We start from the raw sequence: 11678 nt of genomic DNA, 5'->3' as shown, positions 1-11678 counted from the left end.
ACGAAGCCTTCATAAAGTAGGGGTACAAGTTATGACAAAATAGGCAGATCGAAATGGAATCCCACACCGGCAAACTACTTTGAGACAAAAGCAACAAGAACAACAACAACAAAAAGAAGAAGACGAAGAGGAGGAGGAGGAGGAGGAGGAGGAGGAGGAGGAGGAGGAGGAGGAGGAGGAAGAAGAAGAAGAAGAAGAAGAAGAAGAAGAAGAAGAAGAAGAAGAAAATAAAATAAAATAAAAAAGAAAAAAAAATCATAAGCCTGGTTTGCTTTTACACGCAGCACCCAGAGCCTCCTAGCAGCTCCTCAAAAGCACAATGTGTGGGATGACTGAGGAAGGGGCATCTTACCCAGGAGCCGCCACGCTCTGACAATCTCAAGCTCATTGGGCCAGCTCTGCAAACATCATTATTCTTGAGTGTGCAAGCTGAATGAGTGTGCAAGTCGAACATTCAAAACCCAAGTGAAAATGTAAGTTTTCACTCACACGCATCCTGCTTGCTTTAATTAGATTAAATGCATCTGTTTACTAAGTCTTGGAATGCCTTGGATACTGACATTTTTTAACTGTTACAAGTCGCTGAGCTGAGAAATAGAGATAGTAAACTGGAGTGTCCGCGGCCTTCCTAGGCTGGTCTGAGGCCGGAGGCTGAGCCGGGGACACGGGGGCTCAGGGGCAGAGCAGGAAGTCGCCAACTGCATTCCCATTAGGCAGATCTTGGGATAAATCAGGAAAAAATAACTGTATAAGGCTGATACTGTAAACATCCGGGTCTATCAAGAGCCTTCCTAGGACTTATTTTTTCGAGATCTGACCTCAGGCGTGGTGTGGTCCGCAGGCACAAGCCCGAGTTCTTCCAGGAAAACTGTCCGCCGTAGCACTCACCAACAAAGTAAATCTTCCAGGTTTCCTTTTCGATAATTTGAACACGCTTTTTAATATTATTTACTCTGAATAACGTAGTTTGATAGCAAGTTGGAAAAAGACTTCGTAAAACCAACCTGCATAATGCCCAATGGAATTACCTGAGTGCTATTATTTTCCTTGAATAAAGGAGAATTTGATTTCTGAATTTGCAACCAAATTATATGTAAATGCTTGCCAAGTGTAGCAGGGGATAAAAAAAAAAAGGTGTGTGTTCTCAAATATTGTTCTGACTCACCCAGTTCCTTGTTTTACCAAATAAAAATTGGGAGGAGGAAAGTGGCATTAAATTAACTTATTATTGTGTGTGAGAGCGAGAAAAAAAATCAGCTAATAAAAAGGTTAGCAAGTCGGCATGATTATACAATGATTTCAGGTGAAAATTACAAAGCTAATATGCTAGCATTTGCTCCTCGCCTTCAATAATGATACAGTTGTCAAATTTGTATTTGTGCCAAAGGAACAAAAGTTGTAAGTGGCATAATGTAAGATAATCTCTTTTTCTTTGTGGCTTTTTAAATTCAGTGTTTTAATCCACCAATTTAATCACAAAACATATATCACATTAGTTATAATATTTATAGTGTTTAGGGAAGTGATTATAAATAGATTAGAGTGTAGTTGTTGGATGTAGTATTTGTTGTGTGCGTGCATGTGAACGTTATCACAAAGGTATGCACATCTCTAGGGTTTGCACTTGGGATCGGTTTTATGTGAAAATAGTAACCATATATTTATTTTCGAAATCCCCGTTTGATCATTACGGAGCTTGCTCATTATTTTGGAAAAACAAGGTTTGGTATTAAAAGGGCCCGAGACATAGTGTGTTTAGATCTCTGCATTCAGCCGGTCTCTAAAAGCATTTTGTTGTTCTGGAGTCCACAAAGTTGTTAAGCCACAGAATGTCTAATGTGTTTTTTAAAGCAGTTGAACCATATAGTAGAGATGGGGGGGGACAGGCAGGGTGTATAATGTCAGTTGGTGCTTGGGATATTGCTCGGTGTGGCCGGAGGAAGAGGGAGGTGATGGGCTCTGGGCGGCTCTTTGGGACTGCCCTACGCATCCCCAGCCCGCAGGAACGTGTTCTCTTATCCCACAGCCCTGGTCTGGGGCTGGAAATTGTAATAAGGAAGAAAATTATAAAGGACTGTGCTAGACAGGAGAGCTTGCTCTGCTGTATTGCTAGAACACGGGCACGGCATACCCGAGTCTCAAGCCGCTACAAGGGCATCCTTTTCTGAGGAAGGAGGAGCACAGAATTCCTGGGCTTCCAGCTCTGGGCGCCCCAGTCCTTGACCACCCTGGAACTTCCTCGGGGAAAGGGTGAAACCCACCCCGTTGTGAAGTCACCACTGCTTGGGCTGCCTCTGCTAGGCTGGTTGTCAGCAGCTGTGAAAAGTGAAAGTTGGTCAGCATTTCAATGAAAAGATGAACCGGAAAACATTTCTACTCCATTTTATAAAACTCGAATTTTCTCACAGAAATGAGAAAAGTGGTCCCTAGAAAGAGGCCACCGTAAGAGCTTAGCGCCCAGGGAAGCAAATTCGGAAGATTCCTTAATATTAATATATCTCAGACTTTTGCCCCCCGCTCCACAAAACCATGTTTGTGGTGTGTGTGTGAGTGTGTGTGTGGGGGGGTCCAGTCACAATTCAAGGCCAAGGTCACAGGGATCTAGGGAACTTCCGAGGTGGGTCGGTGGGCAGCCCAGGCCCTGGCGAGGCTGCCCCAGCTGCCCAAGCCCAGCCCTGCCTCGGGCAGCCAGTTCCCCCTTTCTGGGCAGTCCAATCCAATATAGAATGGAGTTTCCTGGGAAGCAGGGCACACGAGGAACTTTTGAATGTACCAATGGCATAAAAAGTATATATATTTTTATGACAACGAGCAAGTTTCAATTGGTTGACAGAAATGGCGAGATGTGACGTCAAGGGACACTGGTTAGAATGCCAAGGCCGGCTGGGGAGGGGGGGCGGGGGGGGGAGGGAGACAGGCACAGAGAGACATTGGGATGGGGCCCAGGAGGCCTTGTTCCTCTTGGGCCCCCGTCGCGGGCGTCCGGGGACAGCCAGGTCCATCTGGCTCTGGGAGAGGGCATGCCCGCACAGGGGCACAGGGAGAGGGGTCCGGGCATGGTTACCCGGGGTCGTCCCGGAGCGCCAGGAGCCCAGGACGGCCTGTCCGCGGGGAAACCACTCAGGCGCCCCCGCAGAGCCGGCAGGAGAAGCCGCCGCGGCCTCCTTGGCGTTATAAGCGGTGTCGCGACCCCCGGGCGGGGCGCGGGCCGGAGCCGCGCGGCCCTCGGGCTGTTGCAGTGCGGGCGGGCGCGGAGAGCGCGAAGCTGCGGCCTAGAACTTCTCCCCGCAGCTCCTCCGCCCCGGGCCAGGGGAGCAGGAAGTTGCTTCTGCGGGGAAGGAAGAGCGCGAGCTCGGAGCTGGGCAGCGGCCCTGGGCACCGTGCCCCCGCCATCCCACGCCTTCCCGGCACCCGGAGGGCACCCCCCCTCCGCCAGGCACCTTGCGCGCCCCCTCCGTCTGCGGGCTCCGTGCGCCCCCCGCCCCCCACCGCCCCTGGCATCGCGCCCCTCCCTCCGCCGGACCCGCGCGGTCCGCAGAGCCACCGCGGGGTCGCCCTGGCGCGCACCCTGCCCTGCGGGAAGCCCGCCGCCGAAGGGGACCTCGTCTAGAGCTCCGGGGCACACGCCGGCCCCTGCGGAGCCGAGCCGGCCACCCTCGCACAGGGTCTGCGCGCAGGCCGGAGGCCGTCGGTCCGCGCGGGGTCCCCGAGCCCGGCCCGAGCCTGCGCGCGCGCCCCGCTGCCCGCAATCATGGCAGCCGGCGCCTCGGAACGCAGCGGCCCAGCGCGCTCCGGCCGCCGCCTCGGTGCCAGGGCGGCCCGGCGAGCAGGGGCCGGGGCTCGCGCCCGCCCGCCCCCCCCCCGCCCCCGCAGCCGCGCAGCCCCGGGGCGCGGAGCCGGAGGCCGGCGGGGTCCTCGCGGCGCGGTGCCCCCGGGCCGCGCCGGCTGGCGGGCGGGGCCGCGGGCCGGGGGCGCGCGGCGGGGAGCGCCCGGGTCGGCGTGCCCGCGGGGGCGCGCACGCGGGGCTGCGGGGCGAGGCGCGGGGCTCGGGCGGCGAATCCGCTGCTCGCGCCGCCCGCCCCGCCCGCGCGCGCCGGGCCCGGGAGGAGGGTGCGCGGCGGAGCGGGAGCGGGAGCGGGAGCGGGAGCGGGGGGGGGGGGCGCGATCCGGGGAGGGGCCGCGGCCCGTCCTCGCCCGCAGCGGGCACGGCCAGGGGGCCCCCGGAGGCCTCGTTGGTATTCCGGGCACAGCCGAAGCCTTGACCTCCCCGCGGAACAGAGGCGCCCGGGCGCGCGGGCACGGCCGCCGTCCCCGGGAGGTCTCTCCCGGCTGCGGGGCCCGTGGGCGCCTTGCTTCCCCCCCACCTCCCCGTCCCCTCCTCTCCGGGTCCCCCGTACCCCCTCCCCCGCCCCGATCCGGCGGCGAAGGGGTGGGCAGGGAAACGCGCTCTCTGGGACAGGTGCCAACTCCGAGACAAAAGACATAAAATAGGCGGCAACGTGGGAAGCGCGGCCGGCGCGCTCGGGCGGGGACGGAGGCGCCGCGGGGGCCGCATCCTCGGTGCCGACCGGGGAAAGTTTGGGAAGTCGCCGCGGCGGCTTCGCAGCGGCGGGGGACGCGCGGGCCGGGCCGCCCTCCGCGCCGCGCTCGCCCTCTCCGCGCCGCTGCTGAATAATTCATGGCGCGGCCGCCGGCCATTAGCATGCACCGGGCGCGCGGCGCGTCTGTGCCAAGCCGCCGCCGCCGCCGCATTCGGCGCCCGGGCCGCGCCAGACGAGCGGCCGCGCGGCAGCCGGGCCCGCGCCGTCCCCGCGCCCGCCCGCCCGCCCGCCCGGGCGGGGACGCCCATTGTGCCCGGGCCGCGCCGCCCGCCGCCCCCGCGCCGCCCCGCGCCCGCCCGCAGCCCGCAGCGCGCCCGACGGCCCGGCTCCGCAAGTTGGGGCCCGCGCCGCCCGCCCGCCCGGGAGCTCGGGAACTTGGAGAAAGTCGCGGGGCGCTCCGGCCCGGACCCCCGCCGCAGGGCGTGGGCGCCCCCCGGCCCGGCGCGCTTTCGGTTTCGCCCCGGACAAAGGTCCCCGGGGCGCGAGGCGCGGCCGCGGGGACCCGGTGCTGCCGGCGGCTGCCCCGCCAGGTCCGCTGGCTCCTCTCGGCCGGCCCGCGTCGGGAGGGGACGGGCGGCGGGGCCTGGCGGGCGCCTCGCCCGGCCGTCCGCGCCCCCCCCCCAGCCGTCCCGCCCTGCCCGGAGTTGCGGGAGGTGGCACCGCGCGCGCGGAGGAGGCCGGCGCGGGGACCGGGGCGCGGGGACCGGGGCGCACAGCGCAGCGCCCGCCGCGTCCAGGCGCGTCCCTCCGCCAAGGGCAGGGCGGTCGACCTGGTGTCCCGGGTCACGGCCGCGTTGCGTTCCCGGGGACTCCTGAGGATGGTAAGTGCATCTCTCACTTTCGCTACTTAGTGACTATTTAAATATTAATGAAGGGATTTCTAAGAAGAGCCTGTCGGGCAGGCCTTCCACCGACCCCACCGACCGACCGACCCCGACCGGGAGGTTGCCCTGGAGCCCGAAGCCTGGCCAGCCTGGCGACACCTCCGCGGCCGGCCGTCATTAAAATGCAGGAACTTGTTATTTGTGAAATACAGTTTCAGATCTCAGGTGTGTGCGCCCCATTTGTGGGAGAGAATCTGGCTGAACACGGAAAACAGCGTTAGCAGGCACCTTCGACTGAATGGGGGAAAAAAAAAGAAAGCGTCTGTGTGTAGGTTTGATGTGTTTGGAAGGATTATCTGGGAGCTACAATCCCTTTTTGAAAAAATAGGCCTCTTTCCTATTCCCTTTCTAAACCAGCGAAAGCGCTGCTTCTTTTATTTATTTTGTTTTATTTATTTTATTCTTATTTTATTTTTCTGCTGGTCAAGCATTTATGGAGAGCCGATTTCGGGGCCCGCAGTCAAGCATTGGCCGCCACTGGGCCGGTTGAGTGAAAGGCCCTTGTGTGGAGGCTTTTGTTTATGGTGGCATAAAACGAAAAACAACTCATAACTTTTCGTAATAAATCCCCCTTTATAGGTGGCTCACACACAGGCCCAGCCGGCGGCCCTGGGGGAGTTTGTGGGAAGCAAGAAATGGGTGAAGGAATGTGCGTTTGCCGTAATTACAGGGTTGTAAGGTAACGCTGAAATTAATTTCTTCAAAGTTGGGTTTCAGAAGCCAGGGCGGTCTCTGCAGGCCAGCACCATCTTCGTTTTATTTTAGTTCGTTGGTTCTGGCCATTTGGGATTTTAAAATGCATGTTTGTACTCGTGTGTACCTATCCTGTTAAAGTGAAACCCATCCCGGGGTGGGGGCGGGCGGGGGGAGGAGGCCGGCGGCGGGATTAAGCCCACTTTTTAATACCATCGTATCACAGGTGCGATTTCCCCTTTGCTCTCCCCATCTTATTGATGTGGTTTGGAGAGCCTTAATGGGTGCTTTGACCACAAAATAATGGGCTGGGGGTGGGGGTGCTGTTTCCATAACGCCCCACAGTTGTGAGCTGGCACCTAAAGGCCTTGTTTCCGGGAACATGGACAGGGGCCTGAGTGGCCCAGGCCTGCCTCATGACAACCTCTCTCCAGGCTGCCTGGTTCCCTAGAGCCCAGGGAGGAACCCAGAGGAACGAGGAGACCATTTCAGTAAGACCTAGCCAACCCAGGCACAGAGGCCAAAAGTTTGCTTCGGTGCTACAGAGCATACCCGGCCGCTACCCGCTGCCCCCCCCCACCCCCTGCCACCTCCCCACCTCCCCCATTTTCAATTTTTATTTATGACTCCTGTATCAGAGGCAGTTAGCAGACCTGAAACCCGGGTGGGACATTCAGGAGGCATCTCGGGAACGGGGGTGCAGCTGCTGAAGTCGTTGCCACTCGAGCCGGGAGCTGTCTCGCTTGGCATTGGCAGTGACCCGGTTAGAAATCGGAAGAAGCTCAAGTTCCAGCTGACCGTCGCCTGCAGAACTCGGGAGATGTTTTTCCCGGGTGCAGGGATGACCTCTGACATACCTTGTGATGGGCAGGAAGGTGTGGCATTCTGCTGATCCCCAAAGAGGGGCAGCCCTGGCTTCTTCTGCCTGGGCCGATGGGAGCAGGGAAAGGCCTGAGGGCCTGAGAATCCAGGGAAGCACCCCCAGGGTCCCTTAGTGGGGAGTCCCCGGCTCCGGAGGCCCATCTCCCCGGCCAGAGTGTGCCCCTGGCACCTGGAGTGTGATCGGGTGGGGAGTCCCTAGTAAACAGTGCCGCCCCCACCCCACCCCCACCCCCGGATGGAAGCACTGCCTCGGCACCAACGCTGTCCTGTCCTGCCTTTGTCCTTAGTACTTGGAGCCAGCCCAGTCCTAGTGGAGACTTGGGCCCCCTGGGGCTTCTTACCGTGTCGGGATATCCCATCCAGGCAACATTTATTTTTGAGGACATGCACAGCAGAGTCGAGGTTCTGAGAAGGAACTGGTGCCTTGTCTTGGGTTTGTCACTTCTGGATTTAATAGGAAGAATGTGCGAAGCAGGGGGACAGGGTCTTAGGGACTGGGGTGGGCTAGTGGGAAATGACCCTGGAGTGTCTGCTTTTGTTTTAAACCAGGGCCAGCTCCCAGGTCTTTCCTCTCCTGTGCTTGGGGCCGAGTCATGCCCAGCCTTTGGCCACTTGAAGCCCCAGATCCTGGGGTGAGGGGTCTTCAGGGTGCTGGTGGGGCCTGGCAGCTCAGCACAGGCAGTGTGGCGAAGGGGCCCTCACTGTGGCCAAGTTCCTCTCACCACCTGAGCAGCTGTAGGTGGCAGTTTGCTTTGCTCAGCAGGAACAGCAGGGAGCCGCGGCAGGATCACATTTTGGGTCTGTGTGATTTGCACCCTTGATGGGGCAGTCGGTGAACTGGGCTCGCTTGCTCCTATCCTCGGGAGGATTCTGGGGCCTTCTCTGCCCTGGTGTGGATGAGGCCTGCCTGGAAGGCCGTCCCTGGGGCTCAGGGAGGGTCCCCAGGGCTTTGCCTACCCCGACAGGCACTGTTCCTGAGCGAGTCCTCCCCAGTGTCCAGGGAAACCCACGTGTGCCCCTAGTGAGGGACCGTGTTTGGGGAGGGAGGGAGGCCCTTGCAGGCCAGCCAGGAAAACGTCTTATAACCATCATGCTGGATTTTCGTTGGGCTTAGAGGGTGGACTTGCATGTTTGGGGAGAATGGAGAATATTGTCGTAGGAACCCCACGGACCAGGGGTGTCCTGGCTCACGTCGGGCAGCTCCCAACCCGGCTCCTGCCCCTGGCTCCCTGCGTGATCAGGGACAAGGCCCCTCACCGCCCTGGGCCTGTACTCTGAGCCCTGGCACCAACCTCGGAGGGTCATTTGGAGTGTCCAGCCTGCGTTCTTCCCGCGAAGCACAGTTCCTGGCGCGTGGCAGGGGCGCCATAAAGCGTGCTGCTGTTGTAAATGGTAATCGCCATGTTTATTGCTAGAGATTATTATATTTTTGAGTTTCTAAGAAACAGTCCGGTTTTGGTTTCACTGCAAAGGATGCCTATGAGTTTACCCCCCACGCCTGCGGCCCCCCTGCCCTGCAGGCAATGGTGCAAGGTGAACTTTGATATTTTCTATCAGGTGGAATGCCAGGAGCTTGCAAAGCCAGGGCTTCCCTTGTCACAGGGACTTGGCTGGGATGCACTGGGTATACTAGATGGGAGCAAGGCCTCGTGAGGTCTGGGACGTGGTCACCGAGGAAGGAGTAGACTCCCCACACCCCCAGAATGGTACTTGAGGAGCCCACTCGGGTGCTGACCACGGGGTCTGACCTGTGCCTCTCACCTCTTCAGGGTCCAGGGGTGGGGTGGGGGTTAAAATTGAGGGCAGGACATCACCACTTGGGCGTCTAGAGTGGCCACACCAGCTGGCAACTCGGGTGGCAATGTGGTAGGAGCATTTCATCACTGGTGAGCTAATTGCTCTTTGGCCGAATACAAGCGTACGTTGACCAGAACGCTTCGTCGAGGAGACTCTTACCTCTTAGCTGATGATTCAAGAAGACCCAGCAAGACTGCCCTTTCTCAAAACATGCTATTGGGACAAGAAAGGAGCCCGGGCATCGGCCTGGCTTGCTGATGTTATGGAGCAGAGGAAAGAGAAAACGCAACAACTGTCTCTGAGCAAAGACAATGGATCTTTTATATGAAATACTTATTTCCAGGGCTGACCAGTGTCCCGTTGGCTGGGATGGTGGAGCTCGAGTTTCTGGGTATCACAGGCCCTGAGAACCCAGTCAGGGATGGAGATTTATAGAAAGGGAGAAAAGAAAGTCTCCTGACCCGTGGTTCTTGGGAAATTCAGTGGGAACGTCTGGCTTTCTTTGCTGAGTGGAGGCTAAACTTTCTCAAGTTTAATTTTTTCCTTCTGTGATCTCTTTCGCAAGACTGCGGGGGCGCGTTTGCAGGCACCAGAAAGGTAGCCAGGTTTCCAGGTTTGAGATGGTGACCTGGATGGGCCAGGACCAATGGGCTTTTGTTTGCTGGGGGGTGAGGAGGAGGGCAGGTAGTCCCTCCTAGAATGAAAGTGAGGAAAACCCAGACCATAAGAGGTGACTGCATCATCGAGGGCGATTTCGGACGGTATTTGTGACTCTCTGGGGCCCTTGGCTCCTCCCAGAGCCCATTGTCCGATGCATTTGGGTGCCGTGTGCAGGTTATCAGAGAGCCTGGCCTGCCGTGGTTAAGCCACACGCCAACCCTCAAATACCCTCCCCGGCTGGAGAGAGGGTGTGTTTGTAACTCCTGACAAACGGGCGCAGAGCTAGCACCGGATGGATGTTTTCTGAATTACCAAAATGAACAAAATTCCACTCTGAGGCTTATTATCCACCAGCCATCTCCCTCTTGCCCGCTCTGCCGCGGTAGATAGCGTTCAACCCCGATTCCTGCTAAATCCACGGCCTGGCCTCGTGCGGCCAGGAAGGCACCCTGAGAAGCAGGGCCCCGCTCCCAGGCTCACGTCAGGGACTCAGAGGAGCTGATCCAGCTGGGGCCCGAAGTGAGTTCAGTGTCCTGGCGTTGGGGGGACGTTGGGAAGGCTGCGGTGGATAATCGGCCTGGGATCCCTGCCAGCTAAGGGGGTCCTCAGTCTGGACACCCCCGCGAAGTGGGTGAGGACAGGGGAGGGAGTGGCCCCATTCGGGGTGAGGGATGAGAGTCCCCTCTCCGCCAAGCTTCTCCTTCACCCAGAAGTCTTTGTTGGCAGATGATGATGTTTGGCTTTCAAAAATGAGGTTTCGTTTTTTAAAGCTGCTTTTATGCGGTTTCTGTTTTTGGTTGTTTGGGTTTTTTGTTTTGTTTTTTTGCTTTTTTTTTTTTTTTTTTTTAATCCTGGAGTCGCTTAGCTGTGGCCTGTTTAACCTGCCCACCCCCACCCCCCAAAATGCAATGAAGAGAGCACTCTTTTGGGGGTGACCGAAACAGCATCTAAGGCCACGGGTGGATTTGGTAAAATCGAGGTGGAAAAGACTGGAACGGTGTGTCATGAGGCAGAAAAAACCCTCTGACACAGGCTTTTATTCACGCAGCGGGGGCAGTTTCAGAAGTAAACGCCCTAGGGTCTCACTGTGAGATTCTGGATGGCAGGCTTGTTTGCGCCAGATTCCGGACGGGTCAGAAACCCGCCTGGCTCCAGTAATCCAGCCCTTGAGCCGCCAGCCGGGCCTGCTGCTCCGTCGGCAGCGGCTGAGAGGTTGGTTCTCTGAGTAGACATGTGAGCAGCAGAGGCAATGATTATTATTGTGGTTGGAAATGTGTGCATGGCATTTACAAAGTGAAACAGCCTTCCTCTTCTTCTTCTTCTTCTTCTTTTTTTAAAAGCAGTGATAGAATTTTCCTTAAGAGTAAAAAAGGAACGCTGTGCCTGATGCCTTTGGCTCCTAACGCTGGGGCTGGGTTTTTTTTCGGTGAAACGCCCTTTCTTGATTCTGGGATCTCAGATGGCAGGAAGAGCATTTAGCTGAAATATTTACCTGCTGATTTGGGGCTCTTAAATCTCGATTCGCCTTTCATGTGTTTAACGGCGATATTTACATTCAAATCAGCCTTTTATAATTACATTTTAAATTATAATAAAATGATGGTGCCCGGCTTCAGTCTTCCTTATACGTTTTTTAGCAGAGAGACGCTGGCCCGAGTGGCGTGCGGGTGCACATCACGTCACCCCGAGCTGCCTGGGCTTCTGGCCCGCGGGGACTTGCGTGTGTCCTGAGCATGTCACGGGCAGCGCGTGTCACCTGTGGAGCCTTCCCCGCCCTGCCAGGAGGAGGACTTGTGTCTGGGGATGCTGGCCCTGGCTGACACAGCGGCGATGCTGCCAAACCTCACGCCGGAGGGTTCCAGCCCAGAAGGGCCTGATCGGGCCCTGCCACCTGCCGGAGGTGCTGTGTCCTGAGCCCCACGCTGGGCTGGAGGCCATTAACTCCCGGGCGGCCGGCTGGCACAGCAGAGGCCGCTTCTGCTGCGTGATCGCGTGTGCGAGGGTGCGGTGTGTGTCGGGGTCGCGCCACCCGCCGCCTCCCGGCCGTGACCCAGCTACCGCCTGGTGTCCTCTGTCAGGGGCCAGCCCCAAAATGGCCACCTGGTTTCCAGCGGCCTTCCCCGTGGAGCGTGGGGGGACCCTCTCCTCCCGGGGGCCCGGC

Source organism: Nyctereutes procyonoides, unplaced genomic scaffold, assembly GCF_905146905.1.
Source record: "Nyctereutes procyonoides isolate TBG_1078 unplaced genomic scaffold, NYPRO_anot_genome, whole genome shotgun sequence".
NCBI lineage: Eukaryota > Metazoa > Chordata > Mammalia > Carnivora > Canidae > Nyctereutes > Nyctereutes procyonoides.
Note: the sequence above shows the minus strand (reverse complement) of the source record.